The sequence below is a fragment of the Pecten maximus genome, chromosome 11 (genome assembly GCF_902652985.1).
Source record: "Pecten maximus chromosome 11, xPecMax1.1, whole genome shotgun sequence".
NCBI lineage: Eukaryota > Metazoa > Mollusca > Bivalvia > Pectinida > Pectinidae > Pecten > Pecten maximus.
In genome coordinates this window covers 3,361,055-3,371,160 of record NC_047025.1, presented here as the reverse complement: position 1 = coordinate 3,371,160, position 10,106 = coordinate 3,361,055, and positions in this window count along the sequence as shown.

The following is a 10,106-nucleotide window of genomic DNA, read 5'->3' as shown; positions in this document are numbered from 1 at the left end:
TGAATGATGTTTCTGTACATTTGCTTCCCTTTCCCTACAAACAGTATCTTTTGATACAAGTGATAGTGCCTTGTAGCATCAGTGACGCGGCCTGGTGATACAAATCTGTCCTAAAGTATCTTTCGATTTGATCGCGGCGGTGTATATAAAGTATCGCCGATTTTACCGAAACGATTTGGTAAAACGATACTTTCTTTCAATAATTTCAAGTTCTAATGCTTCTTAGATCAATACATTGCAGATCCCGGAAGGACCAGCCGCCCATTGGACCACGACGGAGATATGGCCGACGGATATCCGGTCAGGTATTTCCGGCCAGTGTAGGTAATGATTTTTTTTCTGTCTTTTTGCTGTTGTAGGATTGAAGGGCAGATTATTTGTCAGATTCAAGTTCTTACAAGGCTACATTCAAACCTTAACGGGTGGTTATGAATGCACCAAGTTTGAATGATGTTTCTGTACATTAGCTGTCCATTCCCTACAAACAGTATCTTTTGATACAAGTGATAGTGCCTTGTAGCATCAGTGACGCGGCCTGATGATACAAATCTGTCCTAAAGTATCTTTCGATTTGATCGCGGCGGTGTATATAAAGTATCGCCGATTTTACCGAAACGATTTGGTAAAACGATACTTTCTTTCAATAATTTCAAATTCTAATGCTTCTTAGATCAATACATTGCAGATCCCGGAAGGACCAGCCGCCCATTGGACCACGACGGAGATATGGCCGACGGATATCCGGTCAGGTATTTCCGGCCAGTGTAGGTAATGATTTTTTTTTTCTGTCTTTTTGCTGTTGTAGGATTTAAGGGCAGATTATTTGTCAGATTCAAGTTCTTACAAGGCTACATTCAAACCTTAACGGGTGGTTATGAATGCACCAAGTTTGAATGATGTTTATGTACATTAGCTGTCCATTCCCTACAAACAGTATCTTTTGATACAAGTGATAGTGCCTTGTAGCATCAGTGACGCGGCCTGGTGATACAAATCTGTCCAAAAGTATCTTTCGATTTGATCGCGGCGGTGTATATAAAGTATCGCCGATTTTACCGAAACCATTTGGTAAAACGATACTTTCTTTCAATAATTTCAAATTCTAATGCTTCTTAGATCAATACATTGCAGATCCCGGAAGGACCAGCCGCCCATTGGACCACGACGGAGATATGGCCGACGGATATCCGGTCAGGTATTTCCGGCCAGTGTAGGTAATGATTTTTTTTCTGTCTTTTTGCTGTTGTAGGATTGAAGGGCAGATTATTTGTCAGATTCAAGTTCTTACAAGGCTACATTCAAACCTTAACGGGTGGTTATGAATGCACCAAGTTTGAATGATGTTTCTGTACATTAGCTGCCCATTCCCTACAAACAGTATCTTTTGATACAAGTGATAGTGCCTTGTAGCATCAGTGACGCGGCCTGGATGATACAAATCTGTCCTAAAGTATCTTTCGATTTGATCGCGGCGGTGTATATAAAGTATCGCCGATTTTACCGAAACGATTTGGTAAAACGATACTTTCTTTCAATAATTTCAAGTTCTAATGCTTCTTAGATCAATACATTGCAGATCCCGGAAGGACCAGCCGCCCATTGGACCACGACGGAGATATGGCCGACGGATATCCGGTCAGGTATTTCCGGCCAGTGTAGGTAATGATTTTTTTTCTGTCTTTTTGCTGTTGTAGGATTTAAGGGCAGATTATTTGTCAGATTCAAGTTCTTACAAGGCTACATTCAAATCTTAACGGGTGGTTATGAATGCACCAAGTTTGAATGATGTTTATGTACATTTGCTGCCCTTTCCCTACAAACAGTATATTTTGATACAAGTGATAGTGCCTTGTAGCATCAGTGACGCGGCCTGATGATACAAATCTGTCCTAAAGTATCTTTCGATTTGATCGCGGCGGTGTATATAAAGTATCGCCGATTTTACCGAAACGATTTGGTAAAACGATACTTTCTTTCAATAATTTCAAGTTCTAATGCTTCTTAGATCAATACATTGCAGATCCCGGAAGGACCAGCCGCCCATTGGACCACGACGGAGATATGGCCGACGGATATCCGGTCAGGTATTTCCGGCCAGTGTAGGTAATGATTTTTTTTTTTTGTCTTTTTGCTGTTGTAGGATTGAAGGGCAGATTATTTGTCAGATTCAAGTTCTTACAAGGCTACATTCAAACCTTAACGGGTGGTTATGAATGCACCAAGTTTGAATGATGTTTCTGTACATTAGCTGTCCATTCCCTACAAACAGTATCTTTTGATACAAGTGATAGTGCCTTGTAGCATCAGTGACGCGGCCTGGTGATACAAATCTGTCCAAAAGTATCTTTCGATTTGATCGCGGCGGTGTATATAAAGTATCGCCGATTTTACCGAAACGATTTGGTAAAACGATACTTTCTTTCAATAATTTCAAGTTCTAATGCTTCTTAGATCAATACATTGCAGATCCCGGAAGGACCAGCCGCCCATTGGACCACGACGGAGATATGGCCGACGGATATCCGGTCAGGTATTTCCGGCCAGTGTAGGTAATGATTTTGTTTTCTGTCTTTTTGCTGTTGTAGGATTGAAGGGCAGATTATTTGTCAGATTCAAGTTCTTACAAGGCTACATTCAAACCTTAACGGGTGGTTATGAATGCACCAAGTTTGAATGATGTTGATGTACATTTGCTTCCCTTTCCCTACAAACAGTATATTTTGATACAAGTGATAGTGCCTTGTAGCATCAGTGACGCGGCCTGATGATACAAATCTGTCCTAAAGTATCTTTCGATTCGATCGCGGCGGTGTATATAAAGTATCGCCGATTTTACCGAAACGATTAAATTAACAATAATCATCTGATTAAAACAGAAATAAAATAACACGGATACAAATTTGAAAAGAACTATACAGAATAAGGTTAATATAAAAAGAAACAGAAATAAAAAATTAACTAGATTTAAAATGTCTATAAAAAATAATTAAATTTTAAGTGAACTACAATCAAACAATTTAAAAATTATATCAGTATGAAAACAAAATAAATATAAAAACTCAAAAAAAAAAAAACCAATAAAAAATTAATTAAAAATTAAACCAAATATAAAGTTAAGATATAAACGAAAAAAAAACCTAAAAGCTTAATGTAAATCCAAAATTGAATTGATATAATACCAATATTTAAAAATATGTGCAAATCGAATGAAATAAAATCATAAAACCAAACTTTTACAGAATTGGTTAGAAAAACATTTGTGCCACAATATCGATTTGAATCTAATATCATTGATTTTACTAAACAATTATTTGGTAAAACGATACTATATTAAATATTTCCAAATAACACTCTTTAGATTAATACTTTTTCAGATTCGGAAAGGAGAAAAAGACCATGGCGGCTGGAGCGGTGATGTGTTTATTGGTCTATTAAATAATGTTTTGATTTGGTGCTTTAGATATTTTCAAAAAATATGTTTTGAAATGTGTTTTTGAATTTTTGATATACATTATAGAAAAAATAGATTTTTTAAATGTATTATTGGGGTCAATTTTTTCGCTTTTTGATGTAATTTTTCCAATATTAACCAAAGATTTCATTTTCAGATTGATGTTAAATTAATTATTCAAAATAATTTGAAATAATTTTATTTTAAGCTGGAAAATTCTAAAATAGTTTTTGTAAGCTTGTAAGCTTAACTTTATTTTAATAAGTACAATCATCAGATCAATAAGCTATAAAAAAAATTCAAATATCAATTTTTGAATGCATTCCTCAAATCATTATAGTCTCTAAATATTTATTTGATTCTTTGAAAAAACTTTTTGAGTTCAAATATTTTAATGTATTTTTTAAAAAGTTTTCCAATTCAATCTTCACATTAATTTTTGACTTGCAGATTAAACTTTTAAACTAGTTTTTTCTTATATAAATTTTTAGAACCATTTTTCAGGTCATTGTTGAATTAAGTCCTAAATATTTAATTCTTTTGAATAAATTTTTGAGTTAAATTATTTTTAAATGTATTTTTTTAAATAAATTTTTCAATTTAATTTTCAGATTAATTTTGACATGATATCTAAATATGTTTTTAATTATTTTTCAAAATACTAATTTTTTTATCCAATTTTCAAGTCATTGTTGAATTAAGTCTTCAAATACTTTTTTAATTCTTTGAAATAAATTTTTGAATACATTTAATATTTAAAACAAATTCTTTACATCAGTATTTTAATATTAAGTATTTGATATATTTTTGAGTTCTCTCTTTACATCAATAACGTGTCTATTCTTGAAATAAATTTTTGAATTCATTTGAATAATTTAATATTTATTTTTTAAAGAATATTTAAATTCAATCTTCTCATTAATTTTTGACTTGTAGATGAAACTTTTTAAACTTGCATTGTTCTTATATAAATTTTGAGATCCATCATTTTTCAGGTCATTGTTGAATTAAGTCCTAAATATTCTTTTTTTTTTTTTAATAAATTTTTTAGTTAAATTTTTTAAATGTATTTTTAATAATTTTTTAATTTAATTTCAGATTAATTTTGACATGAAGTCTAAATAATTTTTTACTTATGTTTCAAAATACTAATTTTAAGATCCAATTTTCAGGTCATTGTTGAATTAAGTCTTCAAATACTTTTTTTGATTCTTTGAAATAAATTTTTGAATACTTGACATATTTTTAAAAGATATTCGTTACATCACTATTTTAATATTAAGTATTTGATATATTTTTGAGTTCCCTCTTTACATCAATAATGTATTTATTCTTGAAATAAATTTTTGAATTCATTCTTTTACATCAATGTTCAATCTTTTCTTTAAATAAATGTTTGAATTCATTTAAATATTTCAATATTTATTCTTTAATGATTTTTTTTAATGCAATCTTCACATTAATTTTGACTTGTAGTAGCTATGACATTTTTCAGAATTGTTTTCAAGTATAAATTTTTGAATACTTTTTCAGATCATTGTTGAATTATTTTGACTTTTCTTATAAATTTCTTCAAATACAAATTGTTGATTATTTTTTTCTTGTCATTGTGGAATTTATTCTTTAAATTTTAACTTGCAACTATAGAAAAAAAATCAAATATTAATTTTTGAATACATTCTTGATGAATTTAATAGTCTTTAATGTTTTCATTTTCAAAAATAAATTTTTGAATGCAGATATAAATTTTTGAATCTTTTTATCAATATTTAGTCTTTACTAGAATTGTTTATTCAATCTTAAGATTAATTTTTACTTGTAATCTTAACTTTTTTATCAATTTTTTTCAAATACAAATTTTATGATCCTTTTTCAGGTCATTGTTTAATTTAGTATTTAAATATTTATTAAATCTTTTAAATGAATTTTCGATTTGAAATATTTTAAAATGTATTCTTCAATAAATGTCAATTTTCAGATTGATTTTAACTTGTAGTCTTAACATTGTTTTATAGATTTTTTTAAATACATATTTTTGGATACATTTTTCAGGTCATTGTTGAATTTAATGGTCTTTAAATTTGTTTTAATTCTTAGAAATAGATTTTGAATGAATTCTTAAAATATTTTAAAGTTTATTATTTTTTTAATTCAATCATCAGATCAATGTATACTTGCAGCTATAATCAAAATCAAATATCAATTTTTGAATGCATTCTTCAGATCATTATTAAATTTAGTCTTTATTTTTTTAGCCCACCATCATCAGATGGTGGGCTATTCAAATCGCCCTGCGTCTGTGGTCCGTCGTCCGTCCGTCCCTCCGTCCGTCCGTCCCTCCGTCCGTAAACAATTCTTGTTATCGCTATTTCTCAGAAAGTACTGAAAGGATCTTTCTCAAATTTCATATGTAGGTTCCCCTTGGTGCCTAGTTATGCATATTGCATTTTGAGACCAATCGGAAAACAAAATGGCCGACAGGCAGCCATCTTGGATTTTGACAATTGAAGTTTGTTATCGCTATTTCTCAGAAAGTACTGAAAGGATCTTTCTCAAATTTCATATGTAGGTTCCCCTTGGTTCCTAGTTATGCATATTGCGTTTTTAGACCAATCGGATAACAACATGGCCGACAGGCAGCCATCTTGGATTTTGACAATTGAAGTTTGTTATCGCTATTTTTGAGAAAGTACTGAAGGGATCTTTCTCAAATTTCATATGTAGGTTCCCCTTGGTGCCTAGTTATGCATATTGCATTTTGAGACCAATCGGCAAACAAAATGGCCGACAGGCAGCCATCTTGGATTTTGACAATTGAAGTTTGTTATCGCTATTTCTGAGAAAGTACTGAATGGATCTTTCTCAAATTTCATATGAAGGTTCCCCTTGGTGCCTAGTTATGCATATTGCGTTTTGAGACCAATCGGATAACAACATGGCCGACAGGCAGCCATCTTGGATTTTGACAATTGAAGTTTGTTATCACTATTTCTGAGAAAGTACTGAAGGGATCTTTCTGAAATTTCATATGTAGGTTTCCCTTGGTGCCTAGTTATGCATATTGCGTTTTGAGACCAATCTGAAAACAACATGGCCGACAGGCAGCCATCTTGGATTTTGACAATTGAAGTTTGTTATCACTATTTCTGAGAAAGTACTGAATGGATCTTTCTGAAATTTCATATGTAAGTTTCCCTTGGTGCCTAGTTATGCATGTTGCGTTTTGAAACCAATCTGAAAACAACATGGCCGACAGGCAGCCATCTTGGATTTTGACAATTGAAGTTTATTATCGCTATTTCTGAGAAAGTACTGAAGGGATCTTTCTGAAATTTCATATGTAAGTTTCCCTTGGTGCCTAGTTATGCATATTGCGTTTTGAAACCAATCTGAAAACAACATGGCCGACAGGCAGCCATCTTGGATTTTGACAATTGAAGTTTATTATCGCTATTTCTGAGAAAGTACTGAATGGATCTTTCTCAAATTTCATAAGTAGGTTCCCCTTGGTCACTTGCATTGCATTTTTGGACCAGTCTGTCCGGAAAACAACCTGGCAAACAAACAGCCATTATCGTTAAATCTCAAATTTCTTATATAGCTAGGATTCCCTTGTTTGAAAAGTACTGGAGGGATGTCTAAATTTGCACAGATTAGTGAAATGAAGGGAAAAGTAGAGAAAAGATCAATCTGACATGGAACCTATGAAGATCATTCAATGGTGGGCGCCAAGATCCCTCTGGGATCTCTTGTTATTTTTTTAGATAAATTTTTGAATAAGTATTTTGAAATGTATTCCTGAAAACATTTTGGAACCATCAGATTTGTTGATTATTATTTTTATATTATTTTTCAAATATTAATTTTTTCCGTATATTTACATCAATGTTGAATTTATTAAAACAAAAAGGAATTCATTAAAATATTTTAATATTCATTGTAAAATAAAGTTTTGAATTCGATCTTCGGATTGATTTTGACTTGTAGCCTTAACCTTTTTTGTATCTTTTTTGATATAAATTTTTGAATACATTTTTCAGGTCATTGTTGAATTAAGTCTTTAAATATTTCTAAATTCTTATTTTTGTTGAATTCATTCTTGAAATGTTAAGAAATTTGTTCTTGAATAATAAAATTTTTGAATTAACTTAGCAGATCAATTTTGACCCGTAGCTTAAACATTTTTGTTTAACCTTTCAAGATTTTTTTTGTAAATTAATGAAATCATTTTTGAATGTATTTAATATTTTTTTAATTCATTTTTCAGATCAATTTTTGATTTTTGAAATTCATTCTTGAAATTGTTTTTGAATTTATTCTTAATTGATTTCAGTCAATTATAATAATTGTTTTCAATAATTCTATTTTTTTTTTTTTTTTTTATAAATTGATCTTTTTTGCCTCTCAACTGATGAAGCCCGGGCAAACTTGTAACTTATTATTAAAGGGCAGAAACTCAATTGCCATATCGATTTCATATCATTCACTTTCTATAATTGACTTTCACTATGTGTTTTGGCTGTTGTTATTATGACAACAAAACTTTATTAATAGTAACAATCCAGAAAATGAAACATTTTCCAAAATTTATGAAATTATTTTGGCAGTTGGGTCTTGAGGTCATTACACACTTCTTCTAACATTATGGAGCAGTTATCTCCGTTGTCAGTCCATCAGTATCAATTATAGTTAACGTCACAGCCTGACAGGAACATGAAAAATATTCATTGAATCTTACAGTTGTGCATCTATTCTTCAAGAATAAAATAATTGGGCGATATAGCTTTTGTGGCGAAATGACACTTTGGGATATATGGTTCCAAGTGGCTAAATGGTTTTCAAATTTGGGCGATAGGAATCAAATTTGTGGCAAAATGTTTTGTTTTTTCTTTTCTTCTTTATTTTTCTTGGGACGAGTCTGTAATCCGTTTATATAGTTAGGAATGACAAAACAGACATACGGTGAAAGCGCTAGTGCAATATAACTTTTGTCAATCATCAGTTTTATATATAATTTACTTGAAAATTCGTTAACTTCATCATATTTGTGTATAAAGAAAAATAAAACAAAAGCCAAGATTTACCTTTATAGGCGGACTTTATTTGACGTTGCCGGAATATATGACGTCAAAAATACTGATAACGCCATAAGTTAACAACAGCTGTGACGTCATAAACAAAGTAGGATTATTGTGCATGTAGGTTAGGTTTTAATATGTTGATAACCGTTTTTTCTTTCAGTTCTTGAGCGACCAAATACATGATAATAATTCCTTAAACACTGGTGCATGTGTGTGTGTGTGTATGTATTAACAAAAGAAGCCATATACATATATAATCAAATATAAATCTTTGAATGCATTCTTCAGATCATTGTTAAATTTAGTCTTTAAATATTCTCAGTTTTTAAAAATAAATTTTTGAATTAAATATTCTGAAATACTATTCCTGAAAACATTTTGGAATTCAACCATCAGATTTGTCGACTTGTATTTTTATATTATTTTTCAAATATTAATTTTTTCAATATATTCTTTACATCAATGTTGAATTTATTAAAACAGAAATGAATTCATTCAAATATTTCAATATTCATTGTTAAATAATTTTTTGAATTCGATCTTCGGATTCATTTTGACTTGTAGCCTTAACCTTTTTGTATCTGTTTTTAATATAAATTTTTGAATACATTTTTCAGGTCATTGCTGAATTTAGTCTTTAAATGTTTTTAAATTCTTAATTTTGTTGAATTCATTCTTGAAATGTTAAGAAATTTATTCTTGAAAAATACAATTTTGAATTTTTGTTTTGTTTTGTTTTTGTTTTTTTGTTGAATTTGATAACCAGATCAATTTTGACCTGTAGCTTTTCAAGATTTTTTTTAATGAATGAAATCATTTTTAAATGTATATCATATTTTTTTAATTCATTTTTAGCTCGTCTCTTCGGAGAAGAGTGAGAGCTTATGTCGTCACTCCGGCGTCGGCGTCGGCGTCGGCGTCGGCGTTGGTTTTCCAAATGTTAAATTTTTGGTGCAAGTGTTGAAAGGCATAGTAATTTATGGTAATATGGTCCCTGTGGGGGTCAAACTATCCCCTGCCGGAGTTAAACTAAAAGATTTTTTGGAAAAAAACAGATTTTTGAAAATTTTTGGACTTTTGGTGCAAGTGTTGAAAGGTATTAATACATCACTTTATAATTGTACTAGGGTGCTGATATTTGGCAATAGAGTCCCTATGGAGTAAGACAATCCCTTCCTGGAGTAAAACTTTAAAAAAAAATTGGATTTTTTCTTTTTAAATCTGTATTTATTTATTTTAATTTTTTTAAATCTTTGGACTTTATGTTACGTTTATATTGTGAGTGTTGAAAGGCATAGTAATACATGGTATTAGGTTCCCTGTGGGGGTTAAACTATCCCTTGCCGAAGTTAAACTGAAATGTTTTTTTGGGGAAAAAACACATTTTTAAAAAAAGTTTGTGCAAATGTTGAAAGCTATTTAACACATCACTCTATTATGATTGTACTAGGATGCTGATATTTGGTAAAAGAGTCCCTATGGAGTTACACTATCCCTTCTTGGGGTGAAACTGAAAATAAAACAATGTGAAAATGCTCACAATAGACAATTTATACCGGTCCACATTTTTCAAG